We start from the raw sequence: 24,692 nt of genomic DNA, 5'->3' as shown, positions 1-24,692 counted from the left end.
AGGTAACTGACCCGGTCTTAGCTCTTACAAGTGCTTCACTCTCAGTGGTTGGCCCAGAGTATTGGCTCAGAAAATGTTAAATAAAAAGGCTGAAAACTTGGGCTAGATGATTTCAAAAGTCCTGACTATTTCCTAATATCTGTGTTTCTACTTGTGCAATTTAGCAAATTAACCCACAAAATTTGTATCAGATCCTTTTTATTGTTTTTGTTTATGTTTTCTTTTAGAAACAAAGCACATTTTCAGAACTACGAATTGGTAAAAGTGTATTCTAATGCCATTTATGGTCATGCTTAATTTTTTAAAGAGTCTCCACATTGTGACATTTCCCCCGAAAGCAATTCTATCCTCCTGGTAGATATTATTGCCATGTTTTTCAGATAATGGAATGGGCTCACTATAAGGCCTTAAGAAAATTCCTATTCTGTTTCAGTGATTCGGTTGGACTTATTTCACTCTCCCATTCTGATTTCTGACTGGGAACAATGTTCAAATGCCTTCTCTGAATAAAATATAGGGGAAAAGATACTGCTAACAGCAAAAAATATTTTGTCTAAAATGTGTGTCAAACAAGAATGACAAGAAATAAGAATGCTTAATTACGTAAACTTTACTGCTTAATTTAAAAGCCTTCCTATCATACAGGATCCTTTTAATTACTGCTGTGAACTGCTGTCTCCTGTGATCTTTCATGTATACTGCCATCTGTTTTTAAAATATTTCACGATCTTGAAATGACATTGCATGCAATCCACTGTCTTTTATTAAGTCCACCCGGACAACGTGAAAGACCACACAGTGTGACTACAAACCTCATTGCTTTCTATGAAAGAAGGAAAACAAAGTCAACTAAGAAAACCCAGTGTGTTTTCAAACTTCATCTGGAATGTAGCCTCTGGATTAATAAATTGTAAGAAACAGTCTAGCCACTAATTAGCTGTATGACAGTAGGGAAGTTAATGTATTTTGCTGATCTCCAGATTTCTCACTTGTATAAAGAAGGGATAGACTAGATGAAAACTAAAAGAGTTCCTAGAGCTGAGACATCTATGGGTCGTGGACACCAATATTACGGAGTGTCTGTCACCTATTCGCCCCTAGAAATTCCTGTCCTGTCTGAAAACACACAGACATAAAGACATACACAATTAAATCAAGGCTTTGACATAATTACAAAATGAAATCTGCTCAGTATTTAATTCTAGGCTTGATTTTACAGCATTCAGACTTTTTTGGCTTACTTAAAGAATATTGTAGTAGAATACTGTGAACAAAAGTAATTCTAATTCATTGCACAAAAAATATCAATATGCATGTATATTATTATGTTATTGCATATGTTTATGTTATTTGACATGATGGAGCATAAGAATTCATTAACTCAACAATAATCAAAACTCAAAACTCATCTATATGAAGGATCCATAAAGTGAAGGAAGTTGTACTAAACTATGTTTATGTCGTCTTAGAGCTTACAGCTTTGTCTTGCACATAGTAGATGCTAAATAAATACTTAACAGTCTTCAAAATTTCATGATCCATGATTATAATTATTTGAGAGGAAGAGTTAAGTTAACACATGTCAAAACACTACAGTCTGCTCAATGCCTGATACATGACAAAACTTAACTTTTAATTAAGTAATATCTATCTTTACGAACAAAAAAACATTCAAAATATTTGTTTAAAAGGCCCAGCTTTTTATTTCTTACTTGGATTGGGAATATTCTAAGGAAATGATTTTAAAAAAAAAGTATACAAAAGATATATGTATAAGAATGATCAACTCAGGGATTTATGATAGCAAAATATTTGACACAATTTGTTAAAAACTGGGTTGGTTAAGGTAATCATGGGACATCTATATGATGCATTTTTAAAAGGGTAATGATATATACAATGGCTGTTGCTGAGTAACTAAAAAGTAGAATGTAAACTGTATAGTTATAGCCTGACACTTAAATTTACTTCTAGAAATATAACTTGCTAATGCATTGAAATTTTATAAATAGTAAAATATTTGCTTATTTAATCACATAATTAGTTGTTATTTTACATTGCAATTAACAAAATTTATTTCACTAATATATTACACATAAATAATGTGTAGTAAAATAAGTAACATATATATAAGTGACAAATAGAAACTCTTTAATATTAACATTAGCTATCTTAGGTTCTATAACTGTGGATAGATTTTTATTTTTTATAAGCATTACAAATTTTCTCTACATAAATATTAAAAAAAGAGACTTTTCTCCAGATTTTTTTTTAAATACTTCCATTTCAATTTAGTACTGCTACTCAGCATTTATGGGGTTTAAACAACTCAAGTTTCCTTCTGTTTCACTGCAAAAGGACAGTGGAAATGTGGATTCTGCAGTGCCAGATGATTGGCAAGAAGTCCAGAATATCTGATAGTTTCTCAGAGCTGATCACCAACTATGTTGCTAACTTTTGTCTTTGCTGATATTTTTAACACCCTGATAGCCATAATTTTGTGTACGATATTAAAGTAGGACTACTAACCCCAAAAGCACTTGAAGGAATGAGAAAGGATATTTACCAGATCTGGAAACAGAGAATCCTAAACTAGTTTGTTTTGACCAAAACAGGACCTTCAAATGAGGGACACAGCCACTCTCAGGGGACATCACAGGGAAGGAGCCAGGGGAATAATGCCCTGATATCACTCTCCTGACCCTCTCCTTCCATCCCTTCCTGTACCTGAGCTCCCCATTAGTCAAGCCCAGAGAAGCCAGCCATGTAGAGGGCCCACTAATGTCATACCCCTGTGCAAAGAGCAGAGTAAATAAGGTCGGGGAGAGAGGAGCTGGAGGGGCAAGAGAGAATATCTGACACAAATCCTAAATTGCTGTTCATAAAGCATTAAAGCCAGAGTCTATGTCAACAGCACTTTGTACCTTTCATGTAGTCTGCACTTTTTCATTCTATCCAGGATATTTATAACCAAATACAATCATTTTGCCAAAGTGTAACCAAAGATAAATTAATGTATGACTTTATAGCACCACAATCTAACAGGCTGTTAAACAGCATGATCGAATTAAAGGTCCTGAAAATGGCATAACTAATGGCACTGTCTTGAAAAAAAATAGTGCTAATGCAGAGGTTCATGAAATGTGTATGAACCGTATAACATATTCATGCCCTATTACTGAGAATTTCAAAGTGTCTCACTGCTCAAGATAATAGGCCTTGATTCAATTCAGTCTGATGTGGCATAAATTTCATGTGCTAATTAGTAAAGCATTTCTTAATGATTAAGGGGAAAAAATCAGATAACATTTGATTGGAAACCCAACTGCCACAGATAAAACATAACTACAACTGAGGTTAGAATGAATGCCACTCATTTTGAATTCAGGTGTCTTAATTATGATAATTAATGATTGTATTCTCTTCATAAATGAATTCAACCAACATAATAAGCATATGATAATTAAAGTGGGGTTTTTTTGTTAGAGTAGGACATTTAAACAAATGGCATAAATAATAATCATGTCCTTTTTAGTGTTTTAAGTATAATTTTTCATCAAAGTCTGCTTTCTCCTTTAGTCGTTTATGAGTTTTGTATGTTGTTACTACTTTAATAACAAATATATTTGTAGGAGTTGATGTCTGTTGACAATGGATTTCTGTCAAGAATGTAAATTATTTCCTACTCATTGAAGTTATAGATAGTGAACCTTGCTCTCTCTCAGTGCTATGAAAGTTTGTTTAAAAAAAAATAGTGTTGAATTTGTCAGACTCCAGTGCCTAGAGTTAATAAAAAAAAGAAGTAACTGACCCAGTAGATATAGGTTAATGTGGATAGCATTACATAAGGATGATTACATAAAATTTGATAGGTCATTTAAATTCTGAATATTCGGAATGTAATCTAATCACAGGAAATGGGTTTTAAGAGCTCACATCATTATTGTAGGGCTTTTCACACTAACACTTATTGACTCAGACTTCATCACCTCTTGCTTGGCCTACTGCAATAACCGCTCTGCCTCCATTATCTTCCAATTCCATTCCTACATTTGTTACCCAATCCTTTTCCTCACGTTAGTTAATATTAAAGAGCCTCCCTGAAAAGTGTGAACCTTCCTTTCCAGTCTCATCTTCCACTTCTATTCTATTTGTGCCTTACTCTTCTGGTCAATTTGCTTAGCTGTTTATAGGCCTTTCACTTTTCTGTCACCTTGGAAGTTCCCTCTTCCTCCATCTGATTTGGTTCCATCTTTCGGAAAGATGTTCTGAAAGACCCTTCAGAAACATCTCTCTGGGATTAAGCCGGCTCTGATGTGAATATTATGGTAAATATATTCACACTTTCTTTCCCACAAAACTCTGAGATGCTTGAACACAGCTCTCTTTTCCTCTCCTCAATGCCTAGAACATGATTTGGCATAAAACAGACATTTAAACAATATCCTCAGTAACAAGATAGATTGATCAATTGACTATATCTTGAAAATACAAGAGAGGCCCCTTTAAGAAATTGTATTATTCACTGTTTAAGAATGCTTAGTAAGGTTTATTCTTTTATACTTAGACGAGTATGAGATTCATTCTGTACTGCTCTGTGTCATTGGATAACTATCAACCACTAATCTCCCAGAAGGAGGAATTAAATGCTATGGGGATGGGGGGACAGGTGAAGAGGTGATGATCATAAAAGGCATATTGCTCTCAAGCCCCAAAACAAATTTATTTGTTGAGGCAAAGGACAAGTCTACCTCACAAATTGTCCGTAAGAAAAAAAAAATGGAAAGATTACATTTTTATTTGTTTGCTAATCTGCAAAGAGAAGATTTTCCAACCTCAGTTCTGGGTGGTGGCCCAAAAATGATTATAGAGAAACAGAAGCTGGTCAAAGGAATGGAGAGACTCTGCTCTAAATAAGCAGAGGATGCTGTGGCCCATTTCCTAATAAGTTTCAGTAACTGTATAAACAAATGCACATATTCCTCAATTCAAAATGCAGATTTGTTCATTCTTTAATAGACTTTTGTTGATTATCTGAAACTCCAAGTTAAAGAAAATTTTCTCTTAGTTTCAGGCAAATAACCAAACAGGGTGAATCCCAATGGACAATGAGAGCTAAAGTTCCAGTATATTCTATGTGTGAAAAAAAATGGACATGGACAGATATTTGAGTGCCCATAAGAGTAGACTCTGAGAAACTGCAGACCTAAGCCATTACTAAATCCATAATTCCTAAATATTGATGTTTGCTTTGAGCATGTTTCACATGCCTTCACTATGGTCTTGTACAAGAGAATAATATTTCTAGCTTTATGTTTGAATCTCACACATTGTTCACAGAGAGTAACCCAGTTATAGAAGTTGTATTAATTCACTTTCAATACCAAAGTCTACATTGAGTTAATACTGATTACTATCCTTGTACGTCATAAGGATCCTCATTGGGGGAGCCATCAAGGAAGGGGAAAGATGGTATTTGGGATTTCTATTTTAACAATTCCAGCAAATAACCTCTTATGTCAATATATCTCTTTCTTGTCATTCTGCCTTAACAAAATATAATTAATCGCAGCAGCAATAAGTTCTGAATATTTGTCACTGCTTAAGTTTTGTGTAGTTTTATTTTACACTGTACTATCCATTGAATTAATAACTTTAAGGTGACTGACATTTCTTTCATTTGTAAAACTTTTCATAAAACAAAATCTACAAAACAAAGATGTGTCATCAAATGCATGTTGGAATATATGGCTACTGTCATCATTACCTAATTTTAATACAGTAGAAGACATGTCTGTGAGCATATAGAGTCCAGAACCTTTTAGCAAAGATGCTGCCAATTCAGAAATGAAAATAAATTCTTATTTGTACCGTGCAGAACTGAGACTAAAGTTAGTGGGACTCAAAATCCATTAGTGTTGTATTAAGAAATGAGGATATGCCATTCTCGGGGCACGTGTGACCAAGACTGCCAACATCCTTACCTCCCATAGATTACTCCCAACAAATTGGTCACTGAATAACATCCTTTCCTAACAAAAGTAAAATTCATAAACCACAGAATTTTTGAAATTGAGATGTATCACTCTGGTTTCCCTTTCTGAAAATGAAGATAAAAAGAAATATGAGGAAAGATACAACCAAAGTCCTCAAAGACACACAACTTTGTTTTCTTTCTTTCCTATGAAACATCTTCTATCTATTGAAGTTACTTTGAAACGAGAGAAGTATGAGTAAGGGGCCAATACATTGTGCATTTTCCCAACTCAGTTCCTCTGCCTTTGCAAGAGGAATTTCCCCTGATAGCTAAAATGTTCTATAGGCCATAATTCTTGCTTTTCCACCTACGTACACTTTTACATAAAACAAGAAAGACTGCCGCTGCATGTACTTGAGAGCAGTCAAAATGTAGTCCTGAAGAAATTATTCTGTAGTTTTCTAACTTTACTTCCCCTCTTCTCTGCTGAATCATACAGAATGTGTGCTCAACTGTTGCTCTGTTACAACATCTGAGACACGGCTCTGTGGACAAGGTGGATCTTGCCTTTCATTATTTCACTTCCTGGTCATTAATGGCATTATCTTTCTCATCCTCATTAGCTTTCATGATGCAGTTGAAATATGTGACATTTCTTGCCTGAAATATGCCTTTAAGAAATGCTTTGAGGGCCTCTAGCAAGGAGGTCGATATTTTCATATTCATTTCCTGGATATTTCTTCCATCACATGCTTAAGATGCTTCTAGCAATACTAACTGCACATGGTTGAAATATACTGGTTGATGGACTGAACTACAGCACAGCTCATTTGTGAAAGGGTAGCTTTTTACTTCAGTGGGCAAAAACACAATTTAAACATCTTAGAAGTGTAGTTTTCAGTAAAATCAGTACCAAATGAGGTGTGTGGAAATATAACTGAACCACTTGAATCTTTTTGAAGAGTAACTTGAATGCCAAGCTTTAGGGAGATTACATTTTACTATCCTCTCAATGTGAGTTAGAATGTACAGCAACTGCTGTTATTATGGCAAATAATAAACATTAGTCTTCGAGGATGTAAAAAATAGGAACGATCCAAAGCGATGTTAACCATGAGTAGAGTTCATCTCATCTCTTCCTATGTATAAACTCACTGCAGCTCTTGAATAATAGTGATAACAATGATGGTAGAAGGTGCTAGCAAATAGTCACTATCGCAGGCACTGTTCAAAAGTTGTATGTACACTCTTTTATTCAGTGATCACTTCACAAAATCAGGGATCTGTTGATAGAATGCTAAGGCATACAAGAAAGAGGAGTAATGGCCATTGTCCAGAGATTGAGGGCTTCATGCTGGATCCAACACTGAGCATGGCTTTGTGGCATTTTGGTTTGGGGAAGAGGCATGCATTTTCTGTTTCACATGAGATAGTCATAATCAGTTAAGCAGAAGCAGTGCAATGTGGGAATTCTGCCAGTTGCTGAGTTTGTCTATCCCAATTACACATTCTAGAACCAGGGAAATACACTGATGTTTTAGGTCTCCTGGAATTAGTGTCCATTTAGAGCCCATTAATCCCAAAGGATCTGATTATTTCCTTTCCCTCAATTGCTGAATAAAGAACCTAGGCCCCTTTGGAAGACAGGGAGTAATATTAATAGTATAAATTTCTGGCAGTGTTGCAGGGTCCTTCCTCAGATAGCCCAGCCTCTCCTTCCTTTGAGAGATTTTGAGTCTGTAAACTGGTTCAAGTCTAGGAATTGATTGAGGGGCACTGGCACGGTTTTGATGATTCAAGTTAGAATTTAGTTCATTTGACCTAACATTCTTCTTTTGAAACAGATCGGATAAGAATTTAGTCGACTGCTCATCTATTTCTTTTCTAGAGACACAACGTTAAACTAGCTGAAGACATACGTCTCTGCGAGTCAGACTGTTGTGATCACTGTTTGGACTCCGTGGTCCATTACGGTAACCATGATTGATGTCTTTGGCGATTAAATGCTAACTCTTGACTTCTGCCATCCCAGAATCCAATTATCCCTATTGCATTTAAGGATCCTACTTCAGGAACCGCAGTTCTCACTGTAATTTCTGGCTTATGGAGAAGAGTGAGCACAGAACTCTGCAAGAATGTCTGGCCGCCCTCAAGAATTTCTTTCTTGCAGTGGTGGGGAAAGGTGTGCCCTCTGGACCCTCACGGGGTGGGTAAGCAGGTCTGACTTGATAAATCCACCTATATGTTCCAATCTCCCTAACCCTTTGGATCCCTCCCACTATAATCTAGCAGGACGGTTTGAGCATTTCAACTTCATTTACTGTAGGTCAGTCACATTTTGGTCTACATTTCAGCTAAACCACTAAACAAACATTAGAGCTCTTTCTTACCCCTTGAGCTATAACATCAAATCTAGAATTTCTGTTTAGTGGACTCATATTAACAAGTTCAGCCTGGTCCTATTTTATGTTCCTTAACCATTATCCTATATCCTCAATATCTATTCCAATCCATATTCCCCAGATGTTTTCATGGAAAGAAGTTTGTGCATACATGTGTAGTGTATATGTATGTGCTGATCAGTTAAGAAATGAAATATAGTGATAGTCTTTTTTTTTCTTTTTGTTCCCCTTTATTTAGTGATAGTTCTTAATATTTTCTATTCTTATGTCCTTTTAAGATTAAAATACTGGGAAAATTTATATCTTATGTGCGTAGTTTGATTTGAATACCTATCTCTCTATGTATGTGTATGTGGGGTTTAGATCACCTTTATTGAGACCACTAATCTTGTCCTTTTCATAATTACTTCTCCTCTGTTTTAGGAACTCTTGAAGGAGCTTTACTTTTTCTTTGGTGAATTGCTATTTTAAGACTTATCAGGTTAATTTATGAAAGTAAAAAGTATAAATAGCCAATAAGGTATAAAGCAAATCTGAAGCAATTCTCAACTTTACTAACAATCACATAAATATCAAAATATAATATAGACACCATTTTCCTTTCAAATTACACACAGATACACACAGAATAACTAAGACAGTTTAGCAAAAGGAGATCTCTCATATACATATCAATGGTGAAATATAATATAAAATTTCCAGGAGAAACATGGCTCATTTGTCATTATTTTATTTTGATTATATTTCTGTAAATATTATAGTCAATGATAATCTTGGCAGTTCTATGGATAATTTTCAAAAATTAGGAACTAGTAAAAAAGTCAAGTATATCCGTATAGTGCAATATAGTGCTTCAAATATAAAGCCAACTTTAAAGTCTATATAAGGAAATGTACAAACCATCTTTATGTATAAAAATAGGATCATATAGGTCACGCAGTTTTGTAAAGAATATACATTTATATGCATAAAAACTGGATACTACATATTAGCATATTAATAGAGGTTGCTTCTGGAAATTGAAAATATTAATGTTTCTCCTTTTTAAAAAATTTCATAGTTTTTATCTTAATGTTTTACAATGAGCATATATTGAAAAGAAAACCAAAAGCATCCTTAGATTGGAAATTTCTGTCATTTATACTGAGTTACAGAATTTTTATACTAAGATCTTTTTTTGAAAATTTCTATTCATTTAAATTAAATGCCCAAATTCTCCATGGTCTAGCCTAGGTTCATCCAAAAAGCAAAGCCATAGATAAGGGTTTTCATGCAGGTAATTTAAGTTTGGAAATTAACGCAAGGAACAAGATTCAGGGACTTGAAAGAGGAAAATAGGAAGGAGGGGAAAACAAATTCAAAGGTGTACTATGGTTCTGGTCACCAATGTAAGCAACTGGGATGCACAAAGGATGGGCTCCATTTGAGAGCCTCTTAGAAGCTATGTAGAATGCACCTCAGAATTCCCCCAATGGAAGGACGAGACAAATATTTATTTACCAGCTCCTAGTCAGGTCTTGTCACATCCAGTGTTAACTCCTTCATATTTCCAGATCTACCCATGCAGCAGAATTACTATGTGTAGCTGATTCCAAGAGCAACATCTAGAGTGAAAAAACTGGGCCAAGTTGATGTAAAGTGGAGCATAAGATTCTTTCCAAGGATCCCTCTAGTTTATCGCCATTACCAGCTGGGAGAATTTTGGCCTATTTCATTATATTTGTTTTTGAGATTTAAAAACTAATATCAAGAGGTTTTTTTTTTTCTTACTTTGTATGTGTGGGTTGTTGTAAAGATACACTTCTATTAATTTTTATTAAAGAATTGAACCATGCTTTACAAGAATTTCCTTATGTTGTTAATTAGCATATTCTTCATGATGACAGATGACAGATGCTAATTATTAAAGAACTTCTTGTAGTTAAACATGGACACTTGTACATCTTGGCAAAGAATAAGTCAGACTCTATTAGACAGATTCGATAGGGCACCATGGTCAAGGACAACTTAAATATAGTAGTGGGTGAGAAAAGAGAACCTTCCTACTGACCAATTAACGAGATAAAACCTTCAATCAATGTCAGTCAGATGCCACAAACAGATGCTCTTAAAGCAAATCATCAGTGTTCCACAACGACGCAAAAATATTCAGAAAGGCCACCTGTAATCCATATAAATGTGCAATTTAAACACCTATACACACAAAAATAGAACATGAACCAAGAGTCATCTTCATGGTAGCTTATTCTAAGGAAATAATACAAAGTAAAGCTTTAGATGTAACAACATCAAGTTGGCAATAACCTAAAGGTTCAAGGATGAGGAATGTTAATTATTCTTCTATATAATAAAAATTTAAGCAAATGTTAAAATTATGATTTCAAAAATAATATTTTATCATAAACACTGTTATTTGCTTACATGAAAAGAAACTACAAAATGACATATGTGATACTATTCAAATATGCATAAATTTTTCCTGTAAAAGAGAAAATGATGAGAAAGAATATTAATAATTAAAATCAAATGAGGTGAGGAACTGAGAGTATTTTTTAAAATATTTAACTCATATATTTTGGGGGGCATTGTAGCATAGTTGTTAAGAACATGGGCTATAATATCAACTACTTGAATTAAAATCCTTTTATTTTTGCATTCATTAAATACATGAACTTGGGCAAATTACTTAATTTCTCTGAACTTCTAGTAGTTCTTCTGTAAAACAAAAATAATAAGACTACCTATACATAGAATTGTGAGAGCACTGAATGAGTTACTGTATGATAAGTGCTTGGCACAGTGCCTAACCCATAATAAGTGTTCAGTGAATATCAGCTATTTTTATGATGTTGGAAGATGAATTCATTGTAACTGCTTCCATGAACACCTTCTGTCAAGTGCAAAAAATTATAGTGGCAATTTCCAATGACTATTGCCTCATAGCTTTCTTCTCTTTTTTTTAATTTCACTTGGAAATTAAAATGTATGTATGCTAGCAAAAAACTAATTAATACTTCTTGTTAATGATGGGAAGTAATAAAAAATTTGAGATTTTAGCTATGAGGGATACACAATGTTGGTAATTTGAGATGACTTAACCTTCTCTAATCTGAGTGCAAACTTGCAAATTTGTGCTGCAACTATTCTTGGCTATAGATCTCGACCTGATGAATCAAAATTTTGGGAGCTGCTGTTAGCTTAGCTATGTCAGTTCATGAATACTGTGACTCTTTTGTAGGCACATGTGGCAAGATGAGATAGGACAAGAGTTTTGCCTGCAGAGATATCGGCTACTTTGTTATTGTTTATTGTATTTTCTCTTCTAGCCAGTCACATGCCAAACATGGAGAGCAGAGTCTATCTGGAGGAAAGTGGGATCTCACCAAGACCCCACACTCAGGTGAACAACTTGCTTTTTCTGAGCTACTTCCATGGCTCCTCACCAAACTCAGTTTCCCTAACACTTTCTCCTTAAGCTGATTGCAAATAGGATGACAGCAATTGGTAGTCTGAAACTAAGAGATCTGAATGGTTCTGACTAATTCCCCAAAGTACAGGTTGTGCTAAGATCTTTTGAATGGTAGGTAGCATGCTGATACTGACAAACTATGCTGAGATATCATTATGAGTGCACGTGGAAAGCAGAAGGACTTTCTCCTACAGCATGGAAGCTTCCTTCTTCTCACTGTTTGATAGGGGATAATGCATTATCTCTTTCATTTTGTTGGTTGCTCAATTCTGTTTTACCTTCCCTCCAAATTCATTCGTCCTTGGTTGACTGAATAGCAAAAAAGACCAGGGTTCTGAGCCTTGCTCAGATATGCCATATGAAGAACAAAAGCATTAAAAATAAAGGCTCTGGAATACCTGATTTGGTTTATCACTAAATTAAGCTCTTATGAGCTCTGAGAGTTTGGCAAGTTTATCAAACTTCCCTTAGCAGGGGAAAAATCTATCTACAAAAAATGTACTCCACTTATTAGGAAAAAATATAAACTGATTTCTTCTGGAAAATATTTTTGCAAATCAATGCTTCATCAAATTATAAGCCTAAAAACAATTGTTTAATCAAGAGTCTCTAACAGAATAGCTTCTAATATCTTAATTTTTAAAACAGTTCACTTCTAAATGAAATAAATCAGTCACAGAAAGACAAATACTGCATGATTACATTTTCACAAGGTATCTAAAGTCAACTTCATAGACTCAAAGAACAGAATGGTGGTTGCCAGGGGCTTGGGGAAATGGGAAATGAGTTTCTAATCAAAGGGCATAAAGTTTCAGTCAAATAAAATGAATAAGCTCTAAGATCTGTGCCTGGAGTTTACAACTATAAAAATATTATACATGTAAACATTTTTTATGAGGCTAGATCTCATAAAGTTTCTTGCCACAACAAAATTTTTAAAAAGCAAAATTGTACTAATATAGCTGCCCAAATTGATAAAATTTGGTCACAAAGTCAAGTGTCTATAAAAAAAAGTTCAGAGAAGCTCTCCATAAAGAAATCAAAATCTAATTACATAATAGGTTTTGTGTCTACCTAATATTTACTTTAATTGATGATTAATATTTTGCAGCTTGTAGCACTATGATCCTACTGAAAAGAAAAAGAAATGCCTCCTGGAACTGCTAGCTTATTCACATATTTATTTCACAAGTTTTTGAGTGCCTAATATGTCCAGCACTGGGCTAGGTCATTGCTGTGCAATGAGGAATACAGATGATGTGGTGCCCCATGTAGCTTACATTCTAAGGCAGCTGGGCTGATTATGTCACCATTCTTCAAAACGACGGTAATATGTATAGATAAGTGTTGTTATCTATATGTTGTTATCAAAACGACGGTAATATGTATAGATAACTGTTGTGCATAGCATTCTGTCCACCACAGGCCTGCACCACTTCTGAAACAGGAACAGTGGTTTTTCACATTATTAATCTCCTTTAGATTTATGACTACTGTCTGTCACAAAGAGAAGTAAAGGAATTCAAATTTGGGGAAGATAGTCCTCAAGGAGAATACAACAGGGTTTGGGAAATCGAAAGAGTTATTACGTGAAGAGAATGAAGCTTGCGGGGAAGTCTAACATTTTCAAACAATTTGCTTTAAATAGTATCAATTGCCTTTTACTTTTCTAATAAGCCCCTGTCCCCAGCAATTTGGTTTCATATTTTAGAGGGTTATTTCCCGATGATTTGGTTCCAAACAGCATTTCTGCGTTAACATTAGGGAACCGCAATTATCCTCTAGCCATTTATCGGATAAACAGCTGGTCACATCCAAAGCTCTGCTCATTTGAAGCGAGACTGCTGTCACCAGAGGATGGTGATTCCAAGACTTAAATGACAATACAGCTGTAACAGAGAACTCTCTCCCCCTTCCCGTATATATATACCTACCTACCTACCTACCTATGTATGTACATACACTTCAGGGAGCAGGCTGAGCCAATATTAGAGCATATTTCTTCTCAGTTCCCAATTTGTTAACTATTGTTATAGACTACAGGATGTTAAGTGTGGACTGTTCTAGACTGAGGTATGCCACTTTTGAAAAGCACTTAGAGACCATATAGTTCAACCTTCTATCCTAAACAGACAGAAGCAATACTTTTAATTATGATGTCCAGGGGAGCTATAGACAGAGTCAACTCATAAAGAGACCTCCTAAGAAATGCCCCAGCCTTCAATGTAACAAACTTAGATATGGCAATTTAAAGTTCGTTTAAGATAAATTTGATAAAAATTAACACTGCATTCATGAAAATATAACTATAAACAATATTGTCTTCATATTTTATGCTTTCCTTCTTAAAAAATCATTGTACTACCCTGAAATAATAAGTATATTCTAGTTTTAAGTGTTTTTTTCACTCTATGATCTTTACTATACCTAAAATTTATTTTTTGTTTATGAGGTGAAGCAGAGATCAAAATTCCATCTACTTTCCAAATAAACAGAAAGTCTCCCTGCAACATTTTTGGATATTCAGTACTTTACACTTATATGTTTAGTTCTGTTTCTATATTTTATCAGTCAATTTGCTCCTTCTGGCACAAATAAACATTGTTTGATTACTTTATATTTAAAATAAAACTTGAAACTTGTTAAGATGTGTTTATCCTATTCTTTACAATATTAATTTATTCTTTCTATTTTATTTGTGGTTTTATACTGTCAAGTGTCATAGAAAACCTACTTGACATTTTGATTTGAATTATAATGAATTTAATCTTTATAATAATAGGTGTTTCCTTCTATAGATAAACAATATTTTTCTATTTATTGAAAACATTTTCTCAAATAAATCTTAAATTTTCATAAAATTGTCATACATCTATGGTCATTTTTTCTGGGAACCTTTATGATATTTCTGATTAGAACACAATATTTAAAGATAATAATTATTTTTTCCCTAATTGTTTATTGCTAGTGTGTATGGATACACTCAATATTTGTGTACCAAGTTTAAAACTAGCCATCATGTTTTCTTTTTTATTAATCCTAATAGAAAAACTTAAGATATTTAAAGATAAATTATGTGGACAAACATTTTGTATGTGAATAATGATGACATTCAAACTCCCTATAAATCTTTATATTTCATATGCATGCTGTGTGCTCTTCTGGTAAGACTCTAATTAATACACTGTTAAATTGAAGTTTTATAGTTAACTTATCTTGTTTGGGGCTTTAGTACGCTTTAGGGAATGCTTCCAACATTTCACAATTTTATGTGGTATTTTCTGTCTCTTTCAACTACATTTAAGAGTATGTATATATATGCCAGAGAGAAAGAGAGAGAGAGAAAGAGACAGACAGACAGACAGACAGACAGAGATAGAGAGACAGAGGGACAGAGACACATAAAGGGGGTGGGAGGGAGAGAGAGAGACTAGGAGTAGAATCAAATAGCTGTGGTGATTCACTTTGTTATAGCTAATATTTTGAAATATTCTTTATATTTCTTCAACAGTCTTGCCAATACATGGTATAGTTAGTTAAGTCTTGGCAAAGAAGCAACTTTTTCTGATGATGCTTTCTATTGTTTTGATGCTTGTTCGCTATGTAGTGACACTCTTATCTTTAATATTTCCTTTCTTATACATTCTTTAGTTTACTTTGTAGCCCCTTTTATAACTTTTTGTGTTGCATATGTTAGAAAATAAGTTTGCAAATTAGTGAGCAGAATGTTTGAGTCAAGATATTTTTATCCTCAGAGCCACTTTTACTGAATATCTCCTTTTTTTTAATGCTCCAGGGTTCCAAGAAACATAGTGGACAATTGCCACATCCCCCACAGGACTCATAATATGTCTAGGTTAGAGACATCTCCTGTTCAAGAAGTTCGTGGACCCACAGTGACCCTTAGAAAAAGGATTAAAAAGCATCAGAATAATGTTAGTGGCATATTACTTAAGTAAGCTTTGATGTAGTGGATCAAAATAAATTCTTTTACAATATGGTTGTTCACTACCTATTTTCACCATGAGAGTGTTAAGAGCTACACGACAAAGAGTCAAGCTTGGTTAATACTTGGATGCGAGATCACTTAGGAAGACCAGGTGCTGTAGGCATAAAAAAATACATACATACATACATACCTACATACATACATACATACATGCATACATAAATAAGGGATTGTAAGCTGACAAGGTCCTTGCAATCTGTGAGGTCAACCAAGGATTGCCTCACCTGAAAAAATAAAAGAGCTACACGACAAAGTCCAGGATAAGGATGACCTACAGGAAAGTGGCCAAAGAGTAGTATTTTAAGTTATTTCCATCTAGAACTTATAAAACAAGAAACAAATGATCAATAATCAAATTTAGAACCATATTAGTCTCCATCTGCCCCCATGAGCTAAATGTTACCCAACCTCCCAAACTGACTATAGTATATTACTTGTAATATTGTGTTCAGATCTTAGTGACCCTATTTGTCTCAGCACACATACTGACATAGCGTGAACATTGGTTTACATGCTTTACATATATCATTATTTTACTGTTTAAAATTTATTTAATTATCAGTTTAATGACTGGTGCTAAATGGAACCGTGATTTCATTAATCTGGACATTTAGAAGTGTCGCCTAAGATAACAATCATGCCATATGTCAACAAAAATGTCGAAAACAGCTGTTGTTGCAATCGATACTTTGCAAATTAATGGCGTCTAGCTGACTGAAACATATATTATAATGTTTTCAGGCAAAACATATAAAAGATTAAACTACATTAGAACAGACTGACCCACTACAATTGAATAAGATACTCCTCTCCCAGCTTTGTATAATTTACATATTTGCTAATGAAGCTTCCTAAATCATCATCCACATTATTGATTATATTATAATGAAGACAAAGTACCTGTTGTTCACTTGGTATGTGTCATTTAGAAAGTTTTTCAGTATTCAGTTTTTATAATTTATCACATATTTTTGAATGATTGCAATTACTGGTCCAGAGAACACAGTGAATCTAGTGTTTCTTTTACTAAATCTCATATCTCCTGAATATATTCTTATTTCCATACTAAATAAGTTTATTTAATATTACCTTTCTATTATATGAATGAACTCAAACACATTCACTATGTAGTTGTGAGTTACTGAGTGCCCTTGCATTTCCTGCATTTCTCCTGGTTTGGAGCTATGGCAGAACCAAATTGTCCCCAGTATAGATTTCCAAGCATTTATGAATATCTTTATTCTAGAAATTGTTTTTATCAATAATAGTACATGCTTAGTTATAATTGACTCATCTCTAAAACAAACAAAAATCTGTGTAGGTTTTGCTACTGATTCTGCCAAATCGTTTTCACTATACATTATTTGTGTAAATTGTATTATATGAATATAAATGGAAGCTTTATTCATCTTGAAGTCATCTTATTCTTGTAGAGGCTAAATTTTACCATACATGACCATTGATTATAAGTGCCCTGATACTTTAAAGTAGTAGAAGCAATTTAGGGGTTCACATTATCTATAAATTTGAAAGGCTAAGTAATCATGGACTTGTCACTTAACTTGAATTTTTTTCATCTGTAAAATAGGCTGTTAATAATTTACCTACATCAAAAGTTAATCTCAAGAAAAATAATTCATGAATAAAGAATTTTAATAGGAACAGAAATAAAATAAGTTGTAAAGTTTAAATAATTTTTTAAAAAACATTATTCTAAAACAAGAGTTAGCAAGCTTTTTTCAGTAAAGAGCCACATAGTAGATATGTTAGGTTTTGTGGGCCATATACATACATTCTTTTTTTTTTACCCTCTAAGAATGTGAAAACTATTCTTAGCTTTTAAGCAGTGCAATTTGGCCTGAGGAATGTAGTTTGCTGACCCCTGCTCTAGATTACCTCTATTCTACATTGCTTTTCTATTAAACCACGTTATTCTGAGTTTCTAAAATATTAAGCAAAACAGAGTTGTATTGTATAATTTATATTCTAGAATATTTATACACGAAGTCTTTATGATATGCAGCTTTCTCATAACTAAAGCAAAAAGGGCAACTGGCTTTAGAAGGTGTTTTTCTTAAACAAGAGTATTTATTCACATAACAAAATGAGGCCCAATCCCCAAAGAGTCTAATTCCCATAGCTTGCTCTAAAGAAAAAGCAATCCTAAGAGAATAATACATTGAGCATTCACAGTGGGATTCGAATGTAAAGACCTTCAGTGGGACTTCTCTTTCCTGTGTCTTTTTTGATTGATTGGGGGTTTGTTTTTGTTTTGTTTTTGTTTTGCCTTTCAAAGAACTATCTGAGATGCTGAACTGCTGTCATCTATTCCCTTCTCTAAATTCAAGAAGTAACTTCCTCTCTCTGCCTGGTATGTAATTTCTGACTGTCTGAACCTTTGCTAAATTAGAACTCTTCCTTACAGTTATTCATCTATTTAATCTATCGAATCTCTCCTTCTCCCTTGTTTGTCTCTAGCCTGAATAAGAGAATAATTGCCTTACCTTAAAACCAAGACAATAAAGATACTATAAATATATCTTTATAGTAAGATCGAGCAGCTCATATCATTAATGTCCAAACAACAAGTAAAAGATTCAATAAATTTTCACAACTCTGTGAATCATCAGCCCTTATTTAGGTACTAGAGAAATTCAAAGGAATTGCAATCCCTGCTCTTTTCACAGTTTTAGAGCTATGGCAGGAAAGATCATCAGTATAGATTGCAGAAGCTTACAAACTATTCAGATATGCACACTTTACATAGCAAAAATGACTCAGGACAAACCTGGAGCAGTAACAGTTTAAAGAATCTATTCTTGCCTTCTGGAAGGAAAATGAGAACATAAGAATTTGATAGGCATTAAAAAATTTAACAAATAATGAGGTGATATAATATATCCTTTAATTTAAACTGTTTAACATTTAAAATTAAACTTAAAATTTAAACTTAAACTTTCTAAAGTGTTTTATCTAAAGAGCCTTTGGGTCAAATCAATAAGGAATTTGAATTCTGGCTCTGCTCTCAATCTTGTGAAGTCAAGTAACCTGTGACTGACTACAGTGTCCCTGTCTGCCTCTGCCGCGTGGTCACTTTTTGAGGATTAAAGGGCAGGACTGATTTATCCAGAGACTCACGGAAAATAGGTATTCAATCAATACAAACCCTCCTGCCTTTTTCTCTTGATATCATCATCTACAAACTCATATATAATAATCATCCTCCATATTGGGGAGAACAAAAGAAAACTCTAATGTATTTTGAGGGGAAAAAACATCTCTAGTGAGAAGAGTCTTGGGTTGGTGGCTAGGAATCCCAATTATCTCTTTCTAGGGCTGACACTTGCTGGCCTTGGGAAGATAAACCTTTCAAATTCTTTGGATCTCAGTGACTTCCCTATAAAATGGAGGTGTTTGACAAAATATTGTCTGAAATAGATTTTCCTGATTTTAATATTATTATGGTATATTACCTTCCGTACATTCAAATCCAAACTTTAAAACAGTCAAATTCTGGAATTGTTGATAAGTATTAAATAATGCAAATTACAAAAATTTGTGGGACTTCAGTTACTTATTCTCTTTTAACTTCTGTTTTCTCATTGATATAATTAAATTAATATCTCATTACTGTTCAATAGGCATGTACTTTTCAAAGACAATAGCACAGCATAGTGTTTGGAAGACAATAGATGCCTGATAAACAATGAATGTCAAAATGAAACCCAGATACTCATATAGACTCTTCGCACATCCTCACCCTCCCCCAAACATATTAAAGAGGAGTAACCACTCTAATCATTATGCTAAAAGGCTGATGCCCAGAAAAATTCTAGCAGTTAGCATTATCCTCAAGAAAAGTAATCCACGGCATACGATTCCAGTATCCCTAAGAGCCTCACAATTAGATGTAGCATCCTGTACTGGGGTGAAATCTCACAAAGCTTCCCAACAGTATTCCAGAGGGTGTTAGCAAACTAGTAGGCATGAGGAAATGACACCCGAGTTTTATTCTTACTGCACAGCCTACCTGGCTTACCAGAATAAGGAATATCCTAGTGAAGGAAGCAAACTAAAGTTCTCTGCATTTGAAAAATGGAGTTGAAAGAAACCCAACACAAGCACCTCATTTGGGAATTGTGGAAACGGGTCTAGTGATTTTAAGTAATTTACCCAAACTCTCAGAAACAGTGGAACTGACACTAGAATTCAGCTGTCTGTGTTTTCAGTCTAGGAATCTCTTAATAGTTTACACAATTTCCCCTTCTTGGAGCAGTGGCATTGTGATGTCTTTCAACATAGCAATGCAAGGGACTCATTTAGAGACATCACCTGTGTGGCCAATAAAAGTAAAAGCCCCTGACCTTGACACCCACTCACACATGATATAACAAGCAATTAGTCAGTAAAATGTTCTTATATTTCAAGGACCTGCAACTATCATTATATGCATAATGACAATAATTAAACTTCTGTCATCTGCTTAACAGATGTAATTCTTATCTTTCAGTCAACTTTTAGTGATAAATTCAGGGAATAACCAACTATTCTTTCGATGTGAAAGTACCTGGAGAATATTACTTAACAAAACTGAAGTTCAGGGAGAAAATAGCTTATAAGAGGCAGAAAAGTATCAAAATCCATCTGTCTTTTTTTTCAAAGATGTGTCAGCTTTTGTGTATAAACACCGATCAACTTTCATATATAGGCATCCATTGACACTCTCTAAAACGTCCTGAGACTATTCTGGCAACTAGCAGGAAGCTGGCAAACTCAATACTTGCCATTCAGCAGCAGCTAATGCGCTATTAGAAAAAGAAAAAAGTAAACCCACCAATAGGCGACATTGGAATAAACACCATTTTTAGGTTAATATCCGTGGCATATGCATCTCTATATGCCCAGTGCCTAGCACTAATACATTTCCTGTATGGCATCAATAAGTATTTTAAAAGCCTAAGGAATGTCTTCATTCAAAAAGTTAAATTAAAACAAACATGATCATATTCTAGGAAATAGCCAGGAATCCTACAATTTATATCAACTCTTCTTTGGGGTAATAAGAGTAAAACTAACAGCTAACCTCGTATAGTTATTTCTGATAGTGACACATGGACACCTGGAATCTATTCCTGGCTTGTGCCTACTCTAACTTTCAGCATATAACTCACTTATGATCTCTAAGCCTCAATATCCCCATCAGTGAAGTACAGAGAATTTTTTTGAGATGATTTATAAAGCCTGCTGGCCCTTTCTTTCTAGATGTATGTAGTTATAGGGCAAGGAAGATAAACTACAACTCATGTTTTCTTAGAAATGCCTAGAGGATTAATGTTTTTTGTTGTGACCTGTGGCCGCAAAAATTAATCAAAGTCCATCCTTCATTTATAGAACTGGTCAGTTTGGGATTGCTTACTTCTACCTACTGTCAATATTTAATTCTACATTGGCTGGATTTGAGGTTTTTCCAGTCCTCAATCCTTGCCAATCCTAAGGAATACACAGAGGGAAGATTACAGGAGCCTAGAATGTCATTAAAGAAAATCAAAGAGAATTCAAAGGGGCTCAAGGACACGCTATCAATGACATATCTCTCCAAATATAAAAAGCATTTAAACTTGAATCTTTCCACTCCAATGATAGTCTCATTTAATTCTACAAACCTCTGATGAACAATATTTTACACTATTGCTGTTTTAATTTTTGTTTTACATCTGTTTTTTTGTTTTTTTGTTTTTTTCCCCCTAATGTCAGACCCAGAGCTTCCATTCTGGATGTTCTCCTGACTTATGATCCTCAGAGTTCAGAAAGGTGTTGGTCAGTCCCCATAGATCACTGGAATTGTCTAACCAGCTTTATGAGCTCTGGACCCTCTCCTTGTGCAAAATCCTAGAGTACTGATAAATGACTTGTAATTTATCTCCTGAGTGCTTTGGTTTTATAATCTCAGTTCTAGTTTTACAGAGTTTCTTTCTTTTATAAAAGAAATGTGTCACCTTGCTGTTCATTTATGGTGCAACTTGCTAAACGTTAATGTGCAGAGGCAAAAGAGAAGTAACGGTTGGATTTAGCAAGCCTCAAATGAAGTTCATATTGTTTCTGTAGCCTGACACTCCCCGCTCAAAACATCATTGAGTCATGAAATGCTTGTTCTCCCTCATGTTCTTTTGAAATTTTTGTCTTATATTAACTGCCTGCAGAATTTAGGTCATTGGAGACATTGAGGCTATATAGTGGGGTTTTTTATTCTTTTTTAGAAATGCCTAGAGGAGAAATATTCTTTGTCTTGACCCATTGTACACTGATTTCACGTCTGACTGCAAACACACTATACCCCAAAATGATGTTATAATCCTAAGTATGACTTCCAGCTATTATAAATATTTCTCTTTTAAAACGAGTTATGGGTGGTATTTTATTTTTTTCCAACAAATTTGTATTTTACCAAACACTTTTCCAAAGGCTGGGCATACTATGTATACATGAAGATAGAAATGTCACACAAATATGTCTAAATTGTCGCTGGGCTACACACTTATTATTTAGAGAAAAGTTTACAGTAGGATTCTGTCCAGAAAATTTACTATTCTTAGAGAATTTGACCAAATCCAAACAACTACTCCGGGGAATTCATTTGCTTCTAAGAATAAAGATATTAAAAGAGGTCCAAGAGGTTAATGCTATTCTGGGCTATTGCCTTTGTTCAATTCCAACTGATGGTATGGCTACAAAAAATATCTGGGTAACTATTAACATTTAATGACTAAAGAAGAATGGCAATTCATGACAATTTTTCGTTTATGCCATCAGAGGATAGAAGTCTTTAACACAAACTGATAATAATGTTTTATAGTTTTGTGGCTATTTTAATTCATGGATTCAGAAAATATTGAAGATTTACTGTATATTTTTTTCTCACCATACTTCACTGTGTACAATAAGTGGTAATAACATTTAGCTATATATATATTACTTTCTCTAATTGAATTGAATTGATTGAGCAGCCACCATGTGCAAGCCTCTTTTGGGAGGAGGATTCAAAGATGAAATGGTAGAGTTCCAATTCTACCAGTGACACAAAGTCTAGTGACACAAATAGATATTTTTACAATTTAAATTATTTTAATACTCATTCATAGAGCACCTTTATACTGTGTGCTAGGTTGTGTATTAGATTCATCTCTGCTGTTAAGGGTCTCTCCTATTTTAAGCACATGCCCTTTGGGCTAGAGAAATAATAGTAGCAACACCACACCAATTTTAGTGAGTCAGAGAAGGCTTCTGGTAGAAATTATATCTAACAGGGACTTGGGGGCATGTATAGTACTTTCTTTTTTTTTTTTTTTTTTCTCCCCTGTATTCCCCATTCACCTAGGTTTGAGAGAGAGGAAATAGTGAAATAGAAGAAACAAGTAGAAAAACTATATGCTCAGAGGGAGAAAACTTTGAGGAATAACCAGAAGGCTGGGGTAATCACACAGGTTATAAAGTAGCATTAGGCATAGCAGGAGATAAGACCAACTTATGTCAGGCTAAGGAGTCAGTGCATCACTCTGACTGAAGAGCCTTCGAAAGAAAAGCGATAGTTGTGTTTAACAATGGAAATCATCGAAACACCAAGAGCGCATGTGATTTTCTTTTAACCTACGGGTCTGGGTGCAGCTGAAACTGGAGCATGAAGTGAAGATAATGGCAGTCCTGCAGAAATACATATGCTGACTCTTCTGTTTAAAAAAAAAAAAAAATCAAATCAAGCCCCCAAAGTACCTTTATAAGGAGCTGTTTTTAACGCAACATGTGCAAATCTAAGTTTACAAAAAATAAAAACAGTATGCCTAACATAGTTGTTGCAGCTCAAAATGATATTCCATTATACAAAAAGAATCACAATAGCCTCTTTTTAAATGCTAAATTATACTTAAGGACATGGATACTCTATTCAAAAACTAGAGTGAATCCCATCTCCACCATTTGCCAGCTTTGTAAAAGTGGGTAAACCAATTAACCTTCCTTTTTGTTTGTTCCTTTATCAGTAAAATATGATTAAGAATAATCTCCACTATTTAAGCCATGTTTTTAAGGACTTAATATGTAACAGCTATACTGTCAGATTGGGTCTTCCAGAAAGCAGACATCAAGAAGTTTTGGGGGCTGATGCTCCTAAAATGTGAAAGAAAGAAGGATCTGGAATGGGCCAGGAGAGCCTTTTGATTACAACATGAAAGAACAGAGGGCAGGAGAAAAGATGGGAAGAGAGAGCCTCAAACAGTAAAGTAATTCTGAGAACATTTTGGTCAGACCCACGATCAGCCCTGGCACCGGGATGGCCCAAGAGGAGTGCTGCATTGGGCAGAAGAGGCCAGGATCTAGCACACACTATGCTCCATTTTTGGCTAGGAGCCGTCCAGGAAGGGCGTGGCCTGGGCTGGGTGGTATGGTGGATCCTGAAGACTATCAGCTAACTAGACTCCTACTCTTATCAGATCTAAATTAAAAGGTCTTGTATCATCTCCTTCATTAATTTTCCCAAGGCTTCTCCTAAATATCCACAGCACTTTTCTCTCTTTTGCCTCACTTGGGTCATGCATCACCTTCTGCCTTAAAATGGTATATCTGTCCTTTGCAGCTATAAGTTATATAAAGGCAGAATCCAGCTCAAAAATATCTCTTTAATCCTTAGCAACCATTGCAGAGTGCTGGACCCACAGTAGAAGCTCAATAAACATCTGCTGAAAGAATGAAGATTGTTATTTTTCCAGAGATGTGGTCTTACTCTGGTCTGTCTGATTCCCCGCAGCAATAAACCATGTAACCAGGTTCCAGCGAGGAATTATG

Source organism: Pteropus medius, unplaced genomic scaffold, assembly GCF_902729225.1.
Source record: "Pteropus medius unplaced genomic scaffold, Ma_sr-lr_union100, whole genome shotgun sequence".
Classification (NCBI taxonomy): domain Eukaryota; kingdom Metazoa; phylum Chordata; class Mammalia; order Chiroptera; family Pteropodidae; genus Pteropus; species Pteropus medius.
Note: the sequence above shows the minus strand (reverse complement) of the source record.